At 44.4% G+C, this 27122-nt stretch overlaps 1 long non-coding RNA gene across 1 annotated transcript in view; it reads right to left on the bottom strand.

Annotated features, from left to right (window-relative positions):
* Positions 1 to 27122, bottom strand: part of LOC144325475 (uncharacterized) — a 111144-nt gene that overhangs the window by 65743 nt on the left and 18279 nt on the right. The window contains exon 2 of the long non-coding RNA XR_013390632.1: positions 24159 to 24334. This is a non-coding gene — a long non-coding RNA (uncharacterized LOC144325475). The remainder of the gene's footprint in view (positions 1 to 24158; positions 24335 to 27122) is intronic.

Raw genomic sequence — 27122 nt, 5'->3', positions numbered from 1 at the left:
AGCAAAGGCTGTGGATGTACTACTAGTAAGCCAAGTGCCGTCCCCCCCCCCCACATATGACATTTGAGCAGCTGGTTCTTCCTGCCTAAGTGGAGAACCTTAGATTTGTCCCTAGTGAAATTCATTTTGCTAGTTTGGGCTCAGTTCTCCAATCTGTTAAGGTCATTTTGGACCCTTATTCTGTCTTGCACCCCTCCCAGTTTGGTGTTATCTGCAAATTTGATGATCATCCCCTCAATTGCTTCATCCAAGACATTTTTGCTTTGACCTTTAAAGCCCTTCACAGCCTAGGACCCTCGTACCTATGGGACCGCCTCTCCTGGTATGCCCCATGGAGGACCTTAAGGTCCATATATAGCAACACCCTAGAGGTCCCGGGCCGTAAGGAAGTTAGATTAGCCTCAACCAGAGCCTTCTCAACACTGGCTCCGGCCTGGTGGAACGCGCTGTCTCATGAGACCAGGGCCCTGCAGGGTCTGATTTCTTTTCTTTTCTGTAAGACAGAGTTGTTCCACCTGGCCTTTGGCTTAGAATCAGTTTGATTGTTTCCTCCTCTTTCTTTTTCCTTTCTCCTCTTATGAAGAGTTGCACCCTAATGTTTTAATGCTGTACCTTAATCTTTTAAAATGTATTTTAATCTACTTGTTTTTATTATTGGTTGTTAGCTGCCCTGAGCCCAGTCTTGGCTGGGAAGGGCGGGGTATAAATATATTATTATTATTATTATTATTATTATTATTATTATTATTATTATTATTTATTAAGACATTGAACAACAACCGGCGCAGGGCAGAACCCTGCAGCACCCCACTTGTAACATTTTCCTGGGATGACTAGGAACCATTAAGGTGTATTATTTGGGTTCGGTCAGTCAACCAGCTACAAATCCACCTAACAGTTGCCTTGTCCAGCCCACAGTTTACCAGCTTCCTCAAAGGAATATCATGGTGACTTTGTCAAAAGCCTTGCTGAAATCAAGATACACTATGTCCTCAGCATCCCCCTGATCCACCAAGCTTTATGTGGTTACACTCCCTCTGAAGGAGCGGGCATCTAGTTTGGGGTTACTTCTGGATCCTTTGCTGTCACCTGAGGCTCTGGTAGCCCTAGTAGCATGGACTGCCTTCCATCAGCTATTTGGACAGTGATAGCATAACTTCTATTGTCTATTCTCTGGTAACCTCTAGGCTAGTTTACTGTAAGACATTACACATAGCGCTGCCTCTGAAGACAGTTTGGAAACTTCAGCTGGTGCAAATTCAGCAGCCAGGTTATTCACCGGGGCAAGACGGTCTGAGACTCCAATATTGGCCCAACTGCAGTGGCTGCCAGTTAGTTTCCAGGCCCAGTGCAGGGCCAGGAGGACAAACAATCTAACCTGATGCAAGACAATTCCCAGGTTTGGCCTGGTATAAAGGAATTTCTCAAGTTCCTATGTACCCAAGCCTGTGTCCCATAAACGCAAGAGCAAATGTGTCTCTTGTCATTTTTATGAAGCTGTATTAGATGCACGGGGCGTGAGTGGTGCTGTGAGTTAAACCACAGAGCCTAGGACTTGCCAATCAGAAGGTCAGTGGTTCAAATCCCCGCGACGGGGTGAGCTCCCGTTTTTCGGTCCCTGCTCCTGCCAACCTAGCAGTTCGAAAGCACGTCAAAGTGCAAGAAGATAAATAGGTACCGCTCCGGCAGGAAGGTAAACGGCGTTTCCGTGCGCTGCTCTGGTTCACCAGAAGCGGCTTAGTCATGCTGGCCACATGACCCGGAAGCTGTACGCCGGCTCCCTCGGCCAATAAAGCGAGATGAGCGCTGCAACCCCAGAGTCGGTCACGACTGGACCTAATGGTCAGGGGTCCCTTTACCTTTACCTTTATTAGATGCACATGTCGAAGCCACAGATTCCTTTGTTTTATAAAGCATTTGTATGAAGAAGAGAGAGTTTGGCAAAAGACCATGTCTTGCAGTTTGCGTGAGACATAGAAGAGAAGGTAACAGCAAATGCTTTTAGCACATGCTGCTTTTCTTGCCCTTTGTTTGCAATTTAAAGATTCGAAAGAGGGCCTCTGCTCTGGACTTTGTGCATTCCACTCCACTCCACCCCCCCCCAATGCAACTAAATAACAAACAAAAAAAAAGGCTTTCTAGTCTGCAGCAAAAGCACAGGGAGGCTATTTTTAGCACTTACTGTAATTGTCACACTTCTGTCAAAGCCTACAATAAATAGAAGAAAGGTGGTTGTTTCAGGATATATATTTTGAAAAAAAGAGAGACCCCATTACATCTCTTAAGAGCAATAAGGCACCCCATGTAATGCCTCTGAGGACAGATTATCCCTCTTTTCTGGTAGAGTTGTTCAACCCAACATTACCGATAATATACCTGAGGCAGATCTTAATCCACCTGAAATAGACTTCATAGTGTGTGTCGCTACTTAAAGATGTACACCGACTGAAGATATACAAATACCCCCTCAGACATTGCATGTACAGTCAGCTATTACCTCTGAAACCACCATTATTTAACTTTTACAAACCTCTACAATTTCGCAGCACCTAAATTTCCTTTAGAAAGGGTGGCGTATCAGTGACAGAGAGGATGTTTAAGAAGAATTAACTTCAGCAATAATCCTCTTAAACAGAGTTGTGCTACTATAAAAAAGGATAAAATAAGTGGTTACAGGGCAGGGTGGGAGCGAACAAGTGATTTATTGCCTGGGGATTTGAATGCTGTAATTCCTTATAACTAATGTGGAATCCTAATATCAGACAACAATAAGCCTGCAGCCTGCCTGTTGCCAACGCACAATGGAAGAAGACGGGAGAGAAAGAGTAATGGTGGAAAGGTTATCTTTATTTAAATATAACCGCAGAATAACCAAAATTATTTAAGCACAGGCAGGTGGGATTGAATTGACATATATGACAGAAGCACTCTTTGGGGCATGTAAATAGCTGCGTTCCATGGCTCCTCAGAGACAGCATTTGGGGAAAAGTTATCCCTCCCTTCTACGGGAGCCTTGGGTATGTGAACTCAACATGCAAACACAGGCCATTATGTCCACCAAGGTGAACACACCAGGTCTTAAGGGCAGCCTCGCTCAGGGCGTCATATTACCATAGTCCGCCCCTGTTGTAGTCTAAGGCACCAGGCTGGGATATCATTTTTTTATGCCAAAGTCAAGCCTATGAAGATAGGCCAAGTGTGAAAGAGACATGAACTAAGGCCACCCAGGAAGCTTCGTGGTGAAACAAAGTCCATCGGTTCCTAGGTCGATCAACAAAGAAGCATCTCAATTGCTCTGCCTAGGAGACTATTTTGAATTATGGTGCTGGAGGAGACTCTTGAGAGTCCCATGGACTGCAAGAAGATCAAACCTATCCATTCTGAAGGAAATCAGCCCTGAGTGCTCACTGGAAGGACAGATCCTGAAGCTGAGGCTCCAATACTTTGGCCACCTCATGAGAAGAGAGAACTCCCTGGAAAAGACCCTGACGGTGGGAAAGATTGAGGGCACAAGGAGAAGGGGACGACAGAGGACGAGATGGTTGGACAGTGTTCCTGAAGTGGTGCCAACTTGAATAAAACATGGGGGGGCAGGCAAGCCCCGCCCCACATAATCAATCACATGATGTGGCGCGCACACACCATTTGAATGGCAAGGCCCAACAATGGGGGGAGAGGGGCTAAAATATTTTAGGGGGGGGGTGAAGACCCCTCGGCTCCTTGGAGATGTTGTTGAACTACAAATCCTATCATCCATGACCACTGGCCATGATGTCTGGGGGTGATAGAACTTGGAGTCCAGTAACATCAGGAGAATGACAGGAACCCCCGCCGCTCGCCTTTAGTTATTTATACCCCACCCCACCCCACAAATTCAAGGTGGCCTATAACTGATACATAGAATCATAGAATCATAGAGTTGGAAGAGACCACAAGGGCCATCGAGTCCAACCCCCTGCCAAGCAGGAAACACCATCAGAGCACTCCTGTCATATGGTTGTCAAGCCTCTGCTTAAAGACCTCCAAAGAAGGAGACTCCACCACACTCCTTGGCAGCAAATTCCACTGTCGAACAGCTCTTACTGTCAGGAAGTTCTTCCTAATGTTTAGGTGGAATCTTCTTTCTTGTAGTTTGGATCCATTGCTCCGTGTCCGCTTCTCTGGAGCAGCAGAAAACAACCTTTCTCCCTCCTCTATGTGACATCCTTTTATATATTTGAACATGGCTATCATATCACCCCTTAACCTCCTCTTCTCCAGGCTAAACATGCCCAGCTCCCTTAGCCGTTCCTCATAAGGCATCGTTTCCAGGCCTTTGACCATTTTGGTTGCCCTCCTCTGGACACGTTCCAGTTTGTCAGTGTCCTTCTTGAACTGTGGTGCCCAGAACTGGACACAGTACTCCAGGTGAGGTCTGACCAGAGCAGAATACAGTGGCACTATTACTTCCCTTGATCTAGATGCTATACTCCTATTGATGCAGCCCAGAATTGCATTGGCTTTTTTAGCTGCCTTTTTTTTCCTTTCACATCACAAGAGGTGAAAGAGGGTCCTAAGTTTTGCTTGTGGTGTCTGTGTGTCTATGTGTGTCTACGAGACCCAGCGCCGAGGGCCTTCTGGCAGTTCCCTCATTGTGAGAAGTGAGGTTACAGGGAACCAGACAGAGGGCCTTCTCGGTAGTGGCACCCACCCTGTGGAACGCCCTCCCTTCAGATGTGAAGGAAATAAGCAGCTATCTTATCTTTAAAATACATCTGAAGGCAGCCCTGTTTAGGGAAGTTTTTAATATTTAATGCTGTATTGTTTTTAACACTCGATTGGGAGCTGCCCAGAGTGGCTGGGGAAACTCAGCCAGATGGGCGGGGTATAAATAAATGATGATGATGATGATGATGATGATTAGTGTCTGTCTGGTCTCTCTCTCTCTCTCTCTCTCTCTCTCTCTCTCTCTCTCTCTCTCTCTGTGTGTGTGTGTGTAGGGGGGGGGCAAGCCTAACTGACACACTCCTTGATGTTTATGGCCACCAGGTTACAAACGAGACTCCGCTAACCCAGAAATAGTACTTCGGGTTAAGAACTTTGCTTCAGGATGAGAATAGAAATCGTGCAGTGGTGGCACGGTGGCAGCAGGAGGCCCCATTATCTAAAGTGGTGCTTCAGGTTAAGAACAATTTCAGGTTAAGAACAGACCTCCAGAATGAGTAATTATAATAAATTTTCAGCAGAAAACCAGTGCTGGGCCCTGATTTTACATCAGGAGCATGTCCTGGACCAGGGCCAGATGGGGGCATTGCTGCCTTTTCTCCAAAATGAAAGTTAGTCTTGGATATCACACATAATTTGGCTCACCGTAATTCCACAAAGTGCATTCAAAAACCAAGGTCAGAGTGAACTCTTGCAAAGGCTCCAGACTGGTTTGGCCATCAGTTTGGCGGAGAGAGAAGCACTTCTCTGACCCACCCCCACCCCACCCCCGGCCCCAATCTCTCATGCACAAAACCTTGCAAATATCATCCTTTCACCTGGAAAAAATTAGTCTACAGGACAATATTAAACATCTTTTGTTACAGCTTGTACACTCCAGGCGTAGGAGAGATATTGATATTAATACACATCTCTCACCCTCACTATTTATTCCTATGAAATTTCCTGTGTAATATGTACTGCTCTTAAAAAAAATGAAATACCTTAAGTATTGTTCCAAAGCAGACAGAGATGCTTAAACATTGTTTGGATATAAATCATAAAGCAATGGCAAATAGTATGCACTTCCTACAAAACAGATGGACCAGATAAGGGAAGATGGAGAATCTTCTCGCCATAAAGAGGCATTGTCTTGAGAACAGGCTGCGTACCAGCAGGCACCATTTCCACCCGCTAGTCACTCAGACCTGTCTCATTGCAACAATGATTTAAGCAGCTGCTTAAAATGGCTGTAGTGCAAAGATATATACTGCAATTCAAGACCTAAATGGCCCAGGTGACTCCGGTGTCAAGCATTACTTTGGAGTTGTGCCTCTTGATCAGCAGCACCCCACTCCCCTGATGCTGTACATGATTGCACAAACTGTAAAAGTGTCACACACAGAGGCAACAGGTCACAGAATTAACATCTCCACACCACACCAGAGAGCTTAAATGAATAGCCCGTACGTGTTCCCTAAAGGTCAATGTCTGCATGAACTGGTTTTATGCAGGCTGTTCGTGGAGGTCTAATTCTGTCTGCTATCCTTAAAGAATCTGTTTGGTTCATTAGAGGAAGTGCTATTAGGACTTAGCACTCGGTCCTCAAAGACAGCAGCATCCATACAGTGTGGTTCTATGGCTCCTACAGAGTTGGCCCGATCCATATACCCTCCAACATTTCTCAGATGAAAATAGGGATGTTCTTTCCAGGGATGGCTTTCCCAGCCATGGTTTTCCCTGTAGTGATGTATGGAAGTGAGAGCTGGACCATAAAGAAGGCTGATTGCCAAAGAATTGATGCTTTTGAATTCTGGTACTGGAGGAGACTCTTGAGAGTCCCATGGACTGCAAGAAGATCAAGCCTCTCCATTCTGAAGGAAATCAGCCCTGAGTGCTCACTGGAAGGAGGCTCCAATACTTCGGCCACCTCATGAGAAGAGAAGACTCCCTGGAAAATACCTTGATGTTGGGAAAGATTGAGGGCACAAGGAGAAGGGGACGACAGAGGATGATATGGTTGGATAGTGTTCTCGAAGCTACCAGCATGAGTTTGACCAAACTGCGTGAGGCAGTGGAAGACAGGAGTGCCTGGTGTGCTCTGGTCCATGGGGTCACAAAGAACCGGATTTTGCTCCTTGCCCTCCTCCTGCTGCTGCTGGCCAGGGTTTGAATGGGGGAGCTGAGCATCTTGCTGCTGCCACAGTGGTAGCTGTCAAACAGTGACAGCTACTGGGAAAGTGCTGTCTTCAGGGGCGATCAGCAGCAGCCGCAGAAAGTTATTGAGCTTTTTTTGGGGGGTGCAATTGTCCTCAAAGTTGTTAAGCTTTTTTAGTCCGAGCGGGCAAACCACAACCCCTGATTCTCCCACCGAATGTAGGCTCCAGCCTGCCCAAGCCAAAAACCTATGTATAAGACAACTTCTGTTTACAAGATGACCCCCATCCCCCCTTTTTTAAAGCAAAAACCATAATCTGATACATGGAAAAATACGGTATACCCCACCCATCTGACTGGGTTGCCCCAGCCACTCTGGGTGGCTTCTAACATAAAAACATAATAATAAAACATGAAACATTACAAAACCTCCCTATACAGGGCTGCCTTCAGATGGCTCGGTGGTCAGGTAACTCCATACCCACCAACATTTTTCTGATGAAAATCGGGATATCCTAAGGAAAAGTGGGACATTCCTGGGTCAAATGAGAAACTGGCATGGCTTCTGTAAATCCAGAACTGTCCCTGGAAAATAGGGAAACTTGGAGGGTCTGCTCTCCATAGAACTGGGAAGGGGAGTCTGTGGCCTTCTAAACATTGCTGAACTACAACTCCCATCATCCCTGGCTATTGACTATGTTGGCTTGACTGATGGGTGTTTGAGATCAACATCATCTGGAGGGCCATAAAGACAAGGACTTCCCTACCATAGAAAAACAAAAGCTGCATTTACAAAATGAATATAAAGCACACGGTTTCCCCCACGAATCCTGGGAACTGTAGTTTGGCAAGGGTGCTAGGAACTATAGCTCTCTCTGTGTGAAACCACCATTCCCAGAATTCTTTGGGAGAAGCGATGTGCTATCAATGTATGGCGTGTATGCTGCCAAAAGTTGCATCCAGGTGACCGTGGATGAGGACCACCACTCACCTAAAGAAGTAGAAAACTGTTTCATTGCACTAAGTGATTGCGTTGCCTTGAAACAAAGCAGTGCAGCGAGACCTTTTGATGGCGTGCAAAGTGTGCCACGAAGTGTCAGCTGAATCAGGTTTTAAGAGCAAAGTGGTTGCCGTGCTACACTCGCATGCAGGCATATGCCCTCAGCTTGTAAGCCAGCAAAGGGTGAAGGGCCAAGAAGATCCACAGAGAGCACAGGAATGATACAGACGCACATCAAGCTTATGCACTCCTATGCTCCCAGAGACTGTCAGTTTGAATCTATTTACATTTCCCCTTCTGGTGTTTTGAGGATTAATCCAAAGCTTCAAGCACTGTTCATAGATCCTTCTTTTTCTTTTTAAGGGCATCTGGGAAACCTAAAACAAAAAATGACCAAAGGTCAGCTGAGTGAAGGGGTCATTATTCCCCCCCCTACACTTCAGCCATGGGGGCGAGCAGTGTAGCTTAAGAGCTTCCAATCTATCTTTACTAAAAAGACTATCATAGCTCTGCTGATCTAGAGACACCACTGTAGGACTGCAGCTAAGCCAGAGCTAAAACCCAAACCAACCTAGCCAAACAAAAAGTTTCATGGGATGGATGGATGGATTTATTATGGTCACAGACCAGAAATCATGGGATAGAGAAGAAGAAGAAGAGTTTGGATTTGATATCCCGCTTTATCACTACCCGAAGGAGTCTCAAAGCGGCTAACATTCTCCTTTCCCTTCCTCCCCCGCAACAAACACTCTGTGAGGTGAGTGGGGCTGAGAGACTTCAGAGAAGTGTGACTAGCCCAAGGTCACCCAGCAGCTGCAGGTGGAGGAGCGGGGAAGCAAACCCGGTTCACCAGATTATGAGTCTACTGCTCTTAACCACTATACCACACTGGCTCTCTAGTGAGAGATGGCTCTCTAGAGAGGATGTGATACAGGGATGAGGAACCTGTAGCTCTCTAGATGTTGTTGGACTACAACTCCCATCATCCCTGACCATTGGTCATGCTGGCTGGGGCTTGGGAGAGGCGAGTCCCCCTTCCCTGAGGCAATGGTTCTTAGCCATAGGGCCCATATGTCAGGATCCCCACCCTTCCTAGTGTTGTAGTGGCACTCAAGAACACCTAAGAAGTATGTGATGAAGTATTTCCTTCCTGGAGTTTACTACAGCCCACTGAGATAGGCTAGTCTGAGACTGTGATTAGCCCCTTCACATGGAGCAGGAATTTGAACACAGGTTTCTTACAAGGCAGGCTGTGCTGTCTCAGACCAAAGGCCCTTGTAGTTCAGCATGCTGCTGCTCAACCATAGAACTGTAGAAGTTGCTGGGAAACTCAGATGCAGGACAGAAGGGCAGTAACCCTCATCTCAGGGCCGTCTTACCCATAGGTGCTAGGGGTGCAGGGCACCTGGGTGCCGGGCTCTCAGGGGCACCAGGCGGAGAGTCCAGGGCCTGAGAGTTGAGTCCGGGGAAGAGCCTGTCCATCGGTCGGAGCTCCGCAGCAGGCTCTTCTGCTGCAGGGGGTTCTGCACTGCAAGTTCGGAGGTGACCGAGCCAGCGAGAGTCAGCTGGCTGGCTCCACCCTCTTGCGTGCCTGGGACTTGGCAACCGGGGGTGGGGGGGCGCTAGGCGGATCTTTGCACGCCGGCGGCACATAAGATAGCCCTGCCTCATCTGTTTTGCCTCCTATGTCTGGTATTCAGAGGTATACTGCCTTCGAGTTTGGAAGTTCTATTCAACCACCATTGCTGAAAGTTGCTGATAGGTCTATCTTCCCTGGATTCCCCAATACTTTCCTCATCTCAGGAACTGCTGGACCCATGTGCAGCTCCCCATGTGGTGAACCATTGAACTGCAGGTGACATTGTCTCAATAAAAGCACCTTCAGGCCCTGGACTGATTCCACACACCCTGGCTGCCCACTGAATTCTCCTGGGCGGGAAGAAAAATAAAAGAGCTTCCTGTTTCAGTTGACCCTCGTCTAAGCAAAAAAGAGAGAGAAAGGCAAAGGAAAGGTCTTCTTGCACTTTGGTGTGTAGCTGTATCATGATTGTTCTTCATATGCTCTAACTGTCTCATCCCAGTGGGAAACCTGGCCGCTGATTTCTGCACCAGCTGAAGTTTCTGAACCGTCTTCAGAGGCAGCCCCATGTATAACGTGTTGCGGTAATCTAACCTAGAGTTTACCAGAGCATAGATGACAGAAGTCCCTATCTGGACCTCCTGGTCCAGATAGGGGTGAAGCTGGGCCCCGAGCCAAAGTTGATGGAAGGTATTCCATGCCATTGAGGCCACCTGAGCCTTAAGTGACAGCAAAGGATCCAGAACTTCATCCTAGCTATGTGTGTAGCTTGGATGGGGAGTGTAGCCCCATCAAGAGCAGTCAACTTTCCAACCATCTAGTCAACGGCGTCTCAGTCTTATCTAGCTTGTTGGTTCTCATCCAGTCCATTACTGAGGAAAGACGTAGGATGATGAACTACATGGACCACTGGCCTGACCCAACAGGGCTCTTTATACATATCTGTCTGATATGAGTGATTTATACAAGTGTTGAACAAACACAAAAGCTTAATAAGAAAGCTTAGCAAATACCACAACAAATTTGTGCTTTCCACTGGTTACACTCAGAACTGGATATGAAGCTTAAAATCCATAACATTAGATCTATAATAGTTATAACTCCTTATGATCCTACCTAGTATAATTGATTTATATATGACTATTGACTTAACTGTAATAAGATTTGCTAAAATTGCAGAAAAGCCATCCAACATTACATGCAACAGCAAGGTCTGTTGATTAAAAATAAAGGAACTAGAAACATTTACGAATAACGATGTACCAAGATAAACATTTGCAGAATATTTACAGACCAACGGCAGAAAATCCAGTAGACACCACTATTAAAAAAAGATGCCCCACTGAATGACTTTTGGCAGGTCAAGAAGAAAAGCAGTATTAAAGCAGAGAAATATACTATGTTATAAACCAAAGAGCCAAAATAGAAAGTGAAATCATTCCAGATTTCACACTTCTTTTATTAGGTATTTTTCATTTCACAAAGAACATAAAAACTTCCATCAGATATTGTAAAGCTATATAAATAGGCAGCCTTCTGAAAGACATTTTGTTGTTGTTGATGCCACTGCAAAGAGAGCAGCTTTTATATTTTATGAATCCTAACAGTGACAGAAAGGATGTTAGGCGGGCATTAGCAGTGTCGCAAACACCACCAAGGACTGAATCGCAGACACTCCCTTGCTCCAGACTCACTATAAATCCTGGCAAGACAGTGGCCCTGTTTGCACAGAATGCAAAGTCAAAAATCCTGACTTGTGGCAGACGATGCATGAGAGCTCTGCATCAGCACTCAAACACGCTGTTCCTCCCTTTGTATGAGCAACTGATCAAGAGCTGAATCCTACGCAATTATTATAATATATTTATGCCCCACCTTTTTTCATGACAGGGACTGGAGGCAGCTTACAAATAACATAAGAGCAGCTAAAAACATAGGGGGGAGGGCATTTAAAAACAATTAAACATAAACAGAATTTAAAATGATCTGTTAAAAACATACAGACACTCACAGCACAAACAGCAGGGCACTAGCCTCCTCATTAAAAGCAGTCAGTTTCCAGAAACATGTTGGAACAAGATGATCTTCACCTGTCAGCAGAAGGACAAGGAGGCAGCAGCTACCAAGAAAGCCCTCTCCCATGTCCCTACCAAGAATGCCTGTGAGGAGGGCAGGACCGAGAGAAGAGCCTCCCCCCAAAAATCTCAGGACCCAGACAACTTCTTCTTCTTTGGCGATCACTCGTAGCCAAGTAAGATGGTCTTCCATAAACACAGTTTTAACAATGAGTCCGTAAGTGACTGTGGAGGCCAATTCTGGATCCACACATCCTTCCACAGTGGGGACATTGGTTCTTAAATTGTGGTTAATGGCTTCCAAACAAGCCAGTATATGGACCATTGTTTCCTTGTTCACATGCACATGGGGAAACTTCAGTTAAATGTGCAATCTTGGCTTTTTCAGCCAAGGTTTGAAGGGGCTTCCAGACCATGGTTTGCAGAAGCAGCTTTCCAGACGCAGTGGAACAGCTACACAACTTTCTTAGAAGGCGAGTCACTTTTACATACCAGGTGGGTAGGTCATGCACTGCGCAAACCTCCCCACCACCTCACCTCTCCCAGGAAGCAACAAGGACCCACCAACCAGGAACCTAGCATAGCAGAAGTGCCCCACCCTGCAAGCCACTCCTGCTGGCTTGTGTTAACCATTGTTGAGCTTTTTCTGTGGGAGCTGGGCAGTCTGATCATATCACACCAATCCTGCATCAGTTCTATTGTTGATCCACTCATTTACAGGTTCAAAGCGATAATCTTTGAAGCCTGAACAGTGTGGAAACAGCTTATTTGAAGGACCATCTACACTGCTATGCATATGCCCAGGTCCGAAAACCAGGCTCTGCTCTTAACCTCACCACTAAGGTTGGTAAGGGACAAGGTCGTTACAGTGGCAGTCCCACAACTTTGTAATCCCCTTCCCCAAGAACTTCACATGGCCACCTCTCTTGTGGTCTTTAAGCACTCCCTAATAATGTCTTCATTTTGCAGGGAAGGATGAGACATCCTCACAACCACCAGAGAAGCCATCAGAGACACTTTCATTGCAAGGTCTGGTAAGTGGTTGCTCACTCACCTGGCCTAATGGAGTCAATACAGCCCTTTGTTCTCTAGTCCCACCGGAGCCAGCATGCTCTCACACCACTGCAATGGAAGTTCCCCCTTGGATGTACTGGAATACTGAACGAACTTCAAAAGAGTTTTAGCAACACATGTCCAAATAATGACTCTCTGCAACACATCACAATCCACTTTTCAGCATGGTGCTTTTGAAGCTTTTGCAAGTCGGATGTGTTAGCAGAGTCCCTTGAATAATGCAGAGTCCACAGATAAAAGGAGTCCTAATAACGACTTTGTTGAGGAAATCTGAACAAAAACAGCATATAATTTGAGGAGAAAGGAACAAAGAGGTTTTGTCTGCCTAACTTAAAGCCTTATACATAGCAGGAAAACACCCTCAGAACTACACAGCCAATCAGGGCACATGTTACCTCAGCAAACATCATGCTGCTCTAATTCTTGCTAAGCACCAGCTCCACCAACCACCTTGGTTAGCTGACTTACTGACAACTTAATTAACCCTTAAGTTAAAAACTGAATGATCCCTTCTGTAGCACTTCCAGCAGAAACTGAAGTTTGTTGTCACTCTGGTTCCCCTCTTAAGCAAGGATGTTTGGGCCCATTCTCCAGACACATGCATCCAACTGACACCACTCTGCTTGCAATAGTTCATCACCTTTGGTTGTGCTAAAACTGCCACCACAAATACAGATTTCTTACTGTGGAGCTAGAGATTACATTGGACACAAGATAGATGCCAAAAAAGGTGCAACAACGTTGCATTCTCTCTAGGTATGCAAGGACGAAAGAAACAAAATTGAGGCATGCTTCAAAACAGAAAATTATAGGGAACTCCCTCCCTGCTTGACCACACCTATTGCAGCAGGGATTTTAAGTTAATAGTACTCTACTTGTTTATTTGCTGAATATATGTTTCTGCCGGCAGCTCCTGTTAGTTTTAAACCTGGTTTTATTTTGATTGTTCTATTGTTTTATTTCTTATGTTTGCAACACTCAATAACATAAACTCTCCCTCTCTCTCAATGTGTTTCAGGGGGAAATCTTCCACAGGGTACTCAAAGAACAAATAATAAATCAAATTTTCAAATCTCATAAAATTTTCATCACATACTGTATATAATAAGCAAATAGTGAGTTTGTATATTACATACATTTTGCATTACGATTTTTTTAAAAAAAATAAATTGCCGTTTTCAATGTGAACAAGGAAGGTTTCAGTACCATTTCAAGGCTTGTCCTGGGTGTTTCTCTCCCAATCTCTCTCTCTCAGTGCATACACACCATACATTTAAAGCACATTGCTTCCCCCAAAAGAATACTGGGAATTATAGTTAGTTGAGGGTCCTAGGAACTGTACCTCTTCATGGGGTTAACTACAGTTTCCAGTATTCTTGGGGAGGAAGCCATGTCCTTTAAATGTATGGTTTGTATGCAGCCTCTCTTTGTATTTGATTTCCCCTCTCTTTCTTCTTTATCTGTTCTTTCTGTGTAAGGTTCAGGCATAGTAAAAGGTAAAGGTACCCCTGCCCGTACGGGCCAGTCTTGACAGACTCTAGGGTTGCGCACCCATCTCGCTTAAGAGGCCGGGGGCCAGCACTGTCCAGAGACACTTCCGGGTCACGTGGCCAGCGTGACATCGCTGCTCTGGCGAGCCAGAGCCGCACACGGAAACGCCGTTTACCTTCCCGCTAGTAAGCGGTCCCTATTTATCTACTTGCACCCGGGGGTGCTTTCGAACTGCTAGGTTGGCAGGTGCTGGGACCGAGCAACGGGAGCGCACCCCGCCGCGGGCATAAATGTTTCGTGCGTCAACACCTTATGGGTTTTGGTACATCCCATTCCACACGACTGCCTGCTCTTTAGGGGGGTAGAGAGAAGACAATTACAGTGGTACCTCTGTATAAGAACAGCCCTGTTTATGAACTATTTGGTTTACGAACTCCGCAAAACCGGAAGTAGTGTCCCGGTTTGCGAACTTTACCTCAGTCTAAGAATGGAATCCGAATGGTGGAAGGGCACTGGCAGCAGGAGGACTCATTAGGGAAAGCGCACCTCGGTTTAAGAACGGTTTCGGTGTAAGAACGGACTTCCGGAACGGATTAAGTTTGTAAACCAAGGTACCACTGTACAGCAAATGGGGGAAGATAATTGAACATAAGGCTATTTTTCTCAGTGTCAGTCACATGCTTGTGTTAGTATCTTGTTCTGCCCAAATCGCAACAGAGAGCCTACACAAAGAGGCATGTTTATTAGAAATGTATCTCATGATCACCACCATTTCAGCTGATTATGTAAGCGGGATCTCATTCTTTGAGACCTCCCTGCTATTAAATACTTTTAAAAAACTACTTGTGTGTGTGTATTTCAGGATGGAGCGGAGGTGACATTTGCTGAACCACCAGAACAGCAAATGATAGAAAATACAGCTCTGATGACAGCATGAGCTATTTTGTCTCTCGAGTTCCTACTGAACTGCAGTGACACCTCCTGGTAAGAGACAAAAGGCTTAAGAATGTTTTCATTACCTCCTTGTGAACTTTCTTGTCCATTTCGTGTGTGTTCCCCACCCACCCAAAGCAGGCGAGGGACCTTCTTCAGCCTTCTGGTGGAGACCAAAAAAGGGTTTTCTGCTGACTTTTTAAAAAAACAACAACAACAATTCAAAATTTGTGTAGGAACTTGGGAACGTTCCAAAGCAAATAATCAACAGTAATAAAAAGCACCCTAAACAAAATTAAAGCAGCAGTAGCAATAAACTTAACTTTTATGAAAGGCACAATTTATAACACACGGCATCAGGAAATCCATGACGAACACTCCCACATTTAAAGAAAAATAATACAGATTACAGAACAAAAAAATTACAGCCATGACCCATCAAACAAATTGATCCAATTACAAAGAGTTGCATTTACCTTTCTCTCTCTCTCACACACACACACACAAAAGTGTGACTAGTTTGACAGAACTTCATGCCTAAAAATGTAACAGAAAGTCTTCAATAACAACTTGATAACAAGAAGAATTAGGGATATTTATATAGGTGGGGTCTGATCCTAAAACAAACTGATTTGACCTTCTCTGTCCATCCATACACGACAGCCCTAGAGATAGGTCAATCTGTCAATTTTGGTTTCTCTCTGTTTTTCATTTTTCAAATCTTAACTTCTGTTCTCCATATTTCCACATCAGTTTCTGATTTTTTTTAAAGTCCTCATGAAAATGCATAAGCATCTTAGTACAAATTTCTCCTATCACACACACACAAACACACACACATTTCTCTGCGTAGTTTTGGCTATGTATACAAAGCAATTTATATATGCAAAGCAATTTTCTCTAATATAATGCATATGTGTATATGTCATTTTCACTAAATAATGCATTTATTTGCACACTTTAGTACAGTGGTTTGCAAAGTGGGCGGTAAATGATTGCCAGACTTCGAAAAGCCAGTATCACTGGATCAAGTTAATCCATTTTGCTGAATTAATTAAACTAAATAGTTTTAATTGGATTTTGAATAAATGTGCAATTAATTGTCACTGTTTTGAATTATCTTCCTTAGTAGGTCATGTAAACTGCTATTCTGAGTAATCCTCTTTACAGGGTTGGGAGCACTGGGGATGAGTTTATGGTACCAAGGGGGCAGTGACCTGAAAAAGTTTGGTAACCACTGCCCTAGTCTATGCTTCTTTGTACATATGACTTGGCCAGAGAACTGACCTTCAAAATTCAAAGGAGTGCACATTTCAAAGGATGGTTGTGCTTTGGTTTGGGAGAGGATAGATTAGCCAAGGTAAAGGAACCCCTGACCATTAGGTCCAGCCGTGGCCAACTCTGGGGTTGCGGTGCTCATCTCACTTTATTGGCTGAGGGAGCCAGTGTACAGCTTTCAGGTCATGTGGCCACCATGACTAAGCCGCTTCTGGCGAACCAGAGCAGCGCACGGAAACGCCATTTACCTTCCCGCCGGAGCGGTACCTATTTATCTACTTGCACTTTGATGTGCTTTCAAACTGCTAGGTGGGCAGGAGCAGGGACCGAGTAATGAGAGCTCACCCCGTGGCGGGGATTCGAACCGCCGACCTTCTGATCGGCAAGTCCTAGGCTCTGTGGTTTAACCCACAGCGCCACCCGCGTCCCATGATTAGCCAAGTTTGCCTTTAAATGCACACTAAATTGAATCTTTCCCCTGCATCCCTAGAAAGAACTAAAGCAAAGCCATAACTCAAGGACCTAAGCCAGTGGCCCTTTCCTATTGCTGACGAGGAATTTCTGTAAATCATCGGAATGATTGCAAGATCTCCCAGTTATGGAAGAGGGGAAAGCACTGGTTAGAGTTTTATAGACATGACCCTGGCTCCAGGGCAAGGGTAAGATAGCAAATTAATTTATTTGCTTTATACCCCACCCCTCTAGCACCAAAGCACAGCTCATGGAGGTTTGCAACATTTAAAAATTACAGCTTCACAAACCACTACTGTAAAACAATAAGTGAACGAGACTGACAAGTTGTAAAAATAGTCTGCCTGATAAAGAAGCCTGCCAGGATAAAAAGGGCTTTAGCAAACAGCAAAAAAAGAAAAGAAAAAGAGTCCGATATAGTCGGGTCAATTCCAATGCCTAAGCCAATACTAATCACATTCTGTAACCAATAAAGTTGTGGCCAAATTTTGCCCAATAACATTAACCTAATATCCATGTCATGGAGAAAGCTAGAGAGTTCCAGAAAGACATCTACTTCTGCTTCATTGACTATGCAAAAGCCTTTGATTGTGTCGACCACAGCAAACTATGGCAAGTTCTTAAAGAAATGGGAGTGCCTGATCACCTCATCTGTCTCCTGAGAAATCTCTATGTGGGACAAGAAGCTACAGTTAGAACTGGATATGGAACAACTGATTGGTTCAAAATTGGGAAAGGAGTACGACAAGGCTGTATTTTGTCTCCCTGCTTATTTAATTTATATGCAGAATACATCATGCGAAAGGCTGGGCTGGATGAATCCCAAGCTGGAATTAAGATTGCCGGAAGAAATATCAACAACCTCAGATATGCAGATGACACAACCTTGATGGCAGAAAGTGAGGAGGAATTAAAGAACCTTTTAATGAGGGTGAAAGAGGAGAGCGCAAAATATGGTCTGAAGCTCAATATCAAAAAAACGAAGATCATGGCCACTGGTCCCATCACCTCCTGGCAAATAGAAGGGGAAGAAATGGAGGCAGTGAGAGATTTTACTTTCTTGGGCTCCATGATCACTGCAGATGGTGACAGCAGCCACGAAATTAAAAGACGCCTGCTTCTTGGGAGAAGGGCAATGACAGGCCTAGACAGCATCTTGAGAAGTAGAGATGTCACCTTGCCAACAAAGGTCCGTATAGTTAAAGCCATGGTCTTCCCAGTAGTGATGTATGGAAGTGAGAGCTGGACCATAAAGAAGGCTGATCGCCGAAGAATTGATGCTTTTGAATTATGGTGCTGGAGAAGACTCTTGAGAGTCCCATGGACGGCAAGAAGATCAAATGCATCCATTCTTAAGGAAATCAGACCTGAGTGCTCACTGGAAGGACAGATCGTGAAGCTGAGGCTCCAGTACTTTGGCCACCTCATGAGAAGAGAAGACTCCCTGGAGAAGACACTGATGCTGGGAAAGATGGAGGGCACAAGGAGAAGGGGGCGACAGAGGACGAGATGGTTGGATAGTGTTTTCGAGGTTACCAGCATGAGTTTGACCAAACTGTGGGAGGTAGTGGAGGACAGAGGTGCCTGGCGTGCTCTAGTCCATGGGGTCACGAAGAGTCGGACACGACTAAACGACTAAACAACAACAACAACAATATCCATGTCCTTGTGTCTCACTCTTCGATGAGGGGGTGTTTTCGGGGTCTCAACCCGCAAACATTCATTTTTTTTATAAGATATTTATTAAAATTTTCAAAGTATTACAAAATGAAAAAAGAAAAATACAAAATAAAAATAGTTAAAAAACAATTCCATCTTTCCATCACTTATCTTTCATTTGCTTGTTTCCCGGACCTCCTCACACCTCCCTTTTTTGTATTCCAATTCAATTTATTAGTTCAGCAAATCCTTTCCCTCTTTGTTTATCCTAGTCTTTAATCTTAAAATATTGTAACATTAAATTTTTACCTGTTAATAATCCATTTTTTCATATTCCTTATAGCGTTATAGCTAAAACCCACTTAACTCGACCCGCAAACATTCACTGCTCTATGCAGTGTTGCTGTTTCAGTTCCACCACCACCCCTGTCCCAGGTGCTGATCCTTTCTGGATTAGCGCCCCGGCTGATCCTCCCTTTTCAAGCATCTGAGTAAATGGGATTTCATAACGCTCCAGAGTCAAATCTGATTTGGCTAGATGGCAATGCCACTGAGGGACATCCGTAGTGAGTCCAGTCCAAACAAGCAAGTCAACATTTCCGCATGCATTAAAAATAAAGGAAGGTGCTTTTCAGAACTGCCAAAAAGTCTGTTGGCCATCTTACCCTGAAGTTGAAAATGACCTTTTCTTATGCATATTCATCTCGTAAACTGCAGACTGCTGAGATTAAAACTACTGCTCAGCATTTTCTAAGTTTTGTTTGTTGCTAGGGCTGCAGTCTTTAATCAGCTAGGTCCATCAATCAAAAAGAGTTTTAATAAACTAAAAAAGGAATCCCAGATTAACAGGGTGCTAACACTTAGTTTTTTAAATGTTGATTGTTTTTTAATGTTAGTACATATAAACCAGGATTTCCTAAACTTCTGCATTCATTGTCCTCTTGATGAGCTTATAATGTGGTCGTTGACCCCACACCCAAATTCTTAGCAATGTAAATGAAATTAACTCGAGAAATATCAATATATAATCAACATATATAATTACCTTAAAAAGTGAAACTCTGCACTGTATACATTTGTTTAACAATAAAGCAGCATGGCCTGAGAATTGTATTGTGGATTTTGTCTTATTAAATACATTGTGTCCTGGTTCTAAGGGAAAGATGGAAAATAAATGAAAATAAAAACACATTGGTTCATCACAGGCAAAGGAGGTGCACTCTGTACATGTCCATGCTCTTCAATTCTGAGGCCCATTTCATGAACCTCTTTTCCACCACAGGGCTCTTTTTGACCCCCACCTTTTGACCTCTAGGTCTTTGTCCTCCCCTCTTCATGGTCCCATCAACCCCAGGGGGTCATCACCAACCACTCTGTGAAACCCTGGATTAAATAAACATGCAGATGGTGACAGCAGTCACGAAATTAAAATATGCCTGCTTCTTAGGAGAAAAGCGATGACAAACCTAGACAGCATCTTAAAAAGCAGAGGCATCACCTTGCCAACAAAGGTCTGTATAGTAAAAGCTATGGTTTTCCCAGTAGTGATGTATGGAAGTGAGAGCTGGACCATAAAGAAGGCTGATCGCCGAAGAATTGATGCTTTTGAATTATGGTGCTGGAGGAGACTCTTGAGAGTCCCATGGACTGCAAGATCAAACCTATCAGGAAATCAGCCCTGAGTGCTCACTGGAAGGACAGATCCTGAAGCTCCAATACTTTGGCCACCTCATGAGAAGAGAAGACTCCCTGGAAAAGACCCTGATGTTGGGGAAGATTGAGGGCACAAAAAGAAGGGGACAACAGAGGATGAGATGGTTGGACAGTGTTCTCGAAGCTACTAACATGAGTTTGACCAAACTGCGGGAGGCAGTGGAAGACAGGAGTGCCTGGCATGCTCTGGTCCATGGAGTCATGAAGTCTCGGACATGACTAAACGACTAAACAACAACAAATCAGATAAATTATAAATCAGGTTGATAGCCTTACTTATTAGAGGATTTCATTTCTGCAAACATGCCAGCTAACTTTAGATTATTTCTCTTCTACTCAAATAAAAATGAGGAGGGAGATTATTGGCTTTTCTCCTCCTCTTCTTTAGAGAGGTCATTATGACATTTTAAAAACTACTTTGCACATCCGGCAAAGCAATCAAGAAAATTCATTTGACAGCCACTGTTTTTTTCCAGTGTCGAACTGTCTGCCAGAGTGTAAAAACTGTGACAACGCGTTCAGCAGAGCTCTGAGTGCAGGCACATCTGTTGAGCGACATGCTGCAGCACATTAAACGCAATGCAAGAGGAGCAAGGGAGGCGCACCATTTCACTTAAGAAGCAAGCAGAACGCCAAACGAGCCGCGTTCCTCCTTCTGCTGCACGCAAAAATTAAAGAGTCTACTTAGAAAGCAATCTCTGCAAGTTTTAAGCACAGAGAAAGAACAACCACCACCCCAATTTGGGCATAAATGGAAGCAAGTAAAGTTTCAGAGGCAGCAAATAATGAGATGAGTGAATCAAAGCTGGGGGGAAGAGAGATAGCAAACTGATTACATGCATAAAAACACAAAATGCTATTCTCTCGGATAAAGAGGTTTGGGGAGATTTAGATGTTTTGGCTTCTTACTCCATCTCACTTTCAAGTAGAAAATAATATGTTACCAAACCATTTCCCTACCGGATGCATCCCATGACACAGGAGAGGAAATCTCAATTTTAGAAAAATGAAGATTTTAAATGCAGAAAGATTGGAATTTTAAAAGTAATTGGGAAAAAACTTGTGTTGCTCTTTATCAATGTTACTTTTAGATTGTATTTAAAAATAAATAAATAATGTGTTTTAAATTGTTGCAATCCATCCTGGGACCTTAGGGTCAAGGGCGGGTAATAAATTAGAAAAACACACACATTTCAGCTAGAATACAAACTGTCAAATCCTTGGCTGTTGATGTCACACACCTCAACCTCTTCCCCAAATGCACATGTATTTGCTGAGTCTTGCTCAAATCACACAGAACATTCCCAAGTGCTTAATTCAGCCTTACCCAACCTGGCGCTCTCTGGATGTTTAAGACTACAACTCCCACCAGCCTCAGCCAGCACAGCAGAAAGCAGGAAGTTAGTTGGAGGTTTGGAGGAGGGAGGGGAAAATCTTTGCAAATTGTGGAAGTGGGTGGAGATTTCAGCTATTTGGGCATGTGGGCTGTGCAGTGCGCTAAAAAAAAATATTTAGGGAGGTTTACTGGGGTAAACAATGACAGCAGCTCTTCTTTTCCTTTTTTTAGAAGAAAGATCTCTTGCTGTATCGAAAAAGAAAAAGGGGGGATTCTGTAGAGTTGGAAGAAGTTCAGAAAAGGGCAACCAGAATGATCAAGGATATGGAACAGCTCCCCTGTGAGGAATTTGGGACTTTTTAGTTTAGAGAAAAGGTGAGTAATATGAGACGCGATAGAAGTGTATAAATTTTTTCATGGTGTAGAGGAAGTGGATAGAGTAAAGCTTGTGAGCATAACAAGGAAGCCAAGTGTCGAAAGACGCTGAAAGAAAAGAAAGTTAAAACTATGGAATTTGCTGGCAGAAGAGGTAGTCATGGCAACCAACTTGGATGGCTTTGAAAGACGATTCGACAAATTCGCAGCCGCTATCAATGGCTACTAACCCGGCGGATACATTCTACCTCTACAGTTGGAGGTGGCATGAACTTGAATACTTGGTAGCTCAGCTGGCAGAGGATGAGACTCTTAATCTCAGGGTCATGGGTTTGAAAGATTCCTGAATTGCAAGGGTTGGACTAGATGACCCTTGTGGTCCCTTCCAACTCTAGAACTCTATGATTCTGGAAACTGAAAGAGAGTGCTGTTTTACTCAAGTCCTCTTTGAGGGCATCTCACAGGCATCTGGCTGGTCAATGTAAGAACAAGATGCTGCAGTAGGTGAGCCCCTGGCCTGATCCAGCAGGCTCTTATTATCTTCACAACAAGTAGCAGCCTGGAAGCAGTCATACCCCAATATCGCTTCCTAGGTGGGGCACTATGATCCCCTCCAGACTGGTGGGGAGTTTCGCTGGTGGATTCTGCACCATGCCACAATAGTGGGGGACTGATACTGGACTGCCCACACATCACTCTGCTTTAGTTGTTCTGCAATGCTTCCCAGTGTTGGCACATTATTGCCATCCAGACAGGAACTCTTGCACTAGAGTGCAACAAAAGCAGGACAAAAACCCAACAACAACAAATTGGTTGTATGAGAAGCCAAAGGATTTCAGCAGGGACGCACCAGTTGGAAACCAAGCAGTATGTCCACCCAAAAACTTTTGCAAGTGTAAACAGTATTGAAAAGAGGGATTGCCGTGATGGGCACCAATAATCATGATTGCACAATAAAAGGAACATCTGCAGGGACCTTATGTCTTCTTGCAACACTGCTCCCAGGGTGAGTTATGGGGACATGAAGACCCACACTGACTTGCAACTGGATACAATTTTTTGTTTAATATTTTTAGGGTGGAATTACTACACCTGCTTATTTCAGGAAACCCTTGCCCTCTCTTGAAGAAAATTGGGAGCTTTCTCCCTCCCTCATCAATTTATTTACCCTCCCTTTCACCCGACCCCTTCCAAAACCTTTCCCAAAGAAAACCACTGGTGAGATGAAAATTTCAGGCAGGCCACGTTTACTTGAGATACTAAACCTATTTGTTCCAGTGTTCACAATAGCTTGCCTATTGCACCATCAGTTTGATGCTCATGTGTGCCCTAAGTTTATAGTCTCAAAATCCCACACCCACCATCTTAATACTGGACTTGCCAAGAAACCAGTAATTAGGAACAGTCCCATCCAAAAGCAATGTGGAAGACAGCGTCCTTGCAACACCAACAGGACATTGCAAAAGCGTTTTTGGGGAAATTCAACAGCTGAAAGTGCTGAGGATTAGGATGTTTATTCCTATACCTGGCAGGAACAGGATGGAACACCAGGATCCTTTCCGGCTGGTTGCCCACATCCGTTACTGCCAGATGTTCATCTTTCCACGAGTTTGGGGCTGGAAGACAGATCAATTTCCCTGGAGCTTTTCCACCACTTAAAAACTAAACATGCAGCCGGCAGGAGAAGCCACAATATGGGAAGCAGCCTCAGGACGACTGCCAATTTTTAAATGACAAAAAAAACCCCCTAACGATGGAGACAACTGATAACTTTTTTAGAGAGAGATGAAAGTACAGTAACATGACAGAGGCATCATTGGTCAAGGAGTGTGTGTGTGTGTGTGTGTGTGTGTGTGTGTGTGCATATGCGCGCATGCCCCCCCCAACACACCAGTTGCTCAACCTGAAAAAGAAATAGCGTACCTCAATGGCAGAGCACACAAACTGCATACAGAAAGTCCCAGATTCAGTTCCTGGCATCACCTTCCAAAAGGACAATGACTGGTTGATTTAATTACATGCTTGTTCTGCCCCTTCTTCCAAGGATCTCAGTGCAGGTGAGTGTTTGTGGGTGGGTGTTTTAACCCTCACATTTTATCCCGATGACACGTGTATTAAATCAGATATAACGGGTGTGTGCATGTACGCCAAGCCACACCACCACCTTCTCATTTTAGAAATGTATGCAAGCAGCAAGCTCACCCTTTCCCACTCACTGCATATGCGTACATTTTAAAGGCGGAAAGGCAGTGATTTTAAGGATGCTTATGACATTCTCCCCCTCCCCAATTCCCTGAAAACTTCCAGGGTTTTTTATATATATTAAAAAATTACCTGATCTTGTTTCCAGAGTGACACCAACCCTTTAGCTATCCGCCATTCTTCTGTTCTCAAGTGCTGAACTTTGTTCAGACTGTTCTGTGCACGCAGTTTTCAGCGATCACATCAAGGTGCTTTTTTTGTACTGTTTCGCTCAATGTCTGTTAGGTGCACGCGGATGCATCAGTAGCCTGTGAGGAGAAAGGGGGAGGGAATGAAAGATGAAAACTGCAGGTAAATTGTGCATAGGCACATCAGTGTTGAAATTATGTTAAGAAGTTCTCCGAGTTAAACAGGAAGGAGAGCAAAGCAGAATGCAGGGACCATAGGTCAATGGTAGGGCATCTGCCTTGCAAGCACAAGGCCTCCGGTTCAATCCTGGCATCTCCAGGTAGTACTGAGTCTCCTGCCCCAAACCCTGGAAAGCCACTGTCCATCAGATGACACGGAGCTAGATAAACCAATGGTCTGGCTCATATTAAGACAGCTTCCTGTGCTCCTTTACTCTTATACAGTGGTACCCCGGGTTACAGACACTTCAGGTTAAAGACGCTTCAGGTTACAGACTCCGCTAACCCAGAAATAGTACCTCGGGTTAAGAACTTTGCTTCAGGATGAGAACAGAAATCGCGCAGCGGTGGCGTGGTGGCAGCGGGAGGCCCCATTAGCTAAAGTGGTACCTCAGGCTAAGAACAGTTTCAGGTTAAGAACGGACCTCCAGAACGAATTAAGTTCTTAACCCGAGGTACCACTGTACTCATGTAACAATAATGGGACAGAGAACGTACACTCAACCCTATATGATTTAAGCATGTGTCCTTTTTATCTGGCACAAGAATCATCTCAGCTATCATCTTTTTCAATGCTGCTTGTATTTTTCAGGGCACTGATGTGACATTTTAGCAAAGCACGGCTTGAATTATGTGACAAGATCCATAGAGGCACGAAATGGCATCGTTTTACTGCAGGGGCGGCCTAACTTCAAGCTTGCAATATCTACTTTGTATAGAATGAAGCTCCATGCTCCTTATTCACTACAATGAGGAATATAAAGGGTAAGGAATTCACTAGAATGAAGAAAAGAAAGGCCGTAACCTTTTCTAAACTTTTGGCCAAAGCAGATGGAATTTAGAGGCACAGGAGTTCCTCTAGATGGATTAAGCATGCTGTATTTCAGATAGAGGAGCTACAGGGCAGAATACACCAGTGAGAGTGATACTAACTCAGGAAGCAGCATTGTTCCCAGAGATATTATTGTGGGGAAAGATTGGTGCCCATTGGCCAATGAAGGCAACCATCTCCCTCCTCCCCTGCCAAGAATACCCCAGGGAAGCCAGAGCTGCTGAGAGCAGCCAAGTTATGGCTTGAAGTGATAAGGTGCTTTTCTGATAAAAGAGAGGGGGGGAAGGGGGAGAGAGAGGGGGGGAGGGAGAGAACCTTAGTCACCCACCTTTAAAAGTAACCCAATGTTCCCTGTCCACTAGCACAAGGGCTCTTGCACTAATGGACAGGTGAGCTATAATATTGTACAATGGGTGTATGTAATGCACCAGCAAGCAGAAACTCATTGTGCAACTGAATGTGCAATTTCTTGTGCAATGAAGTTGCCAGAAACCTGCTTAGTGTGGTGTAGTGGTTAAGAGCGGTAGTCTCGTAATCTGGGGAACCGGGTTCGCTTCCCCATTCCTCCACATGCAGCTGCTGGGTGACCTTGGGCCAGTCACACTTCTTTGAAGTCTCTTAGCCTCACTCACCTCACAGAGTGTTTGTTGTGGGGGAGGAAGGGAAAGGAGAATGTTAGCCGCTTTGAGACTCCTTAAAGGGAGTGAAAGGCGAGATATCAAATCCAAACTCTTCTTCTTCTTCTTCTTAACCAACAACATTTCACTAGCATAAAATGTTTTGCCAGCAGTATACTGCTAAGTGACTTCAACTTAGCACTACTTTGGATACATCCATTAGAACTTCTCCTAAGATCAATCCAATCTTTGGGGTCCCCCCCCCCCCGTTGGCTTTTTTAGTGAAAGTCACTGAGCCGGAACACTTCTGCCCAGCACTAGATGCAACATAAACAAGACAGACTAGTACTGATACCAACAGAAAAGATGTTTTGACACAATATGAAAGCCAGGGATTTCCCGATACACACATTATTCACTTAGCTAAATCAGCTCTTATTATTTATTACTATTGCCACTATACCAGCAATGGGAGGGACGCTGAGTGCACATGCAAAGACAAGATTCAAGGAAGGGATTTCCCAAAGCATTGATCCATCTCTTAGCCATTATGCCAAATCAGCAATTATTACTGCTTATTATTAGCATCGTGCTGCAAATGGGAGGGAGTCCAAGAGAATGCACAGAGAAGACTCAAACCAGGGATTTTCTGACACATAATTTTAGTCTTAGCAATTGTACTAAATCAGCTAATAGCAATATCAGCCACTGGCAGTTTACTGCCATTTCATGTTTATCTCACACTAAGTAGCATTAGGACCGGTGCTGCCTGGCTGGTGGGATATTAGGATGACATTTCTGCCATCTCACCTCTACTCCTTGCCAAGCTTGGGAGCCTGCCATGCACAGGACCCCAGCCAGCCATTGCTACAGAGAAGCTCAGCTCAGCTGGAATTCTGCACATCCCCTGGATCCATGTGATGTTTTTGGCTTTGTTCTGAGCAATAAGCATGGCACTAATAAGAAAAGCTCAAGCCTTGAAGGTATCATTTCTCTGGAGGAAGCACTATTGGTTTGTACCAGATATCCTCTCTATAGTAGCTGCTGAACAGATAAATTTCCCTGCGACAACATCTATGTATAGTGGATCACCTCAGTGCAAAACTAATTAGTCATTCCCTTGAACCTCTGCCATATTGAATGCAAGAAGATGGCTTTACTTAACATTCGTTAACCCTGGGCAGTAGCAATAAGGCATCCTTCAGAAAGCACTTCCCCCAGGCATTGGACTAAGTCTAAA

The sequence above is a fragment of the Podarcis muralis genome, chromosome 14, assembly GCF_964188315.1.
Source record: "Podarcis muralis chromosome 14, rPodMur119.hap1.1, whole genome shotgun sequence".
NCBI lineage: Eukaryota > Metazoa > Chordata > Lepidosauria > Squamata > Lacertidae > Podarcis > Podarcis muralis.
Note: the sequence above shows the minus strand (reverse complement) of the source record. Positions and strands in the feature narration are given on the sequence as shown.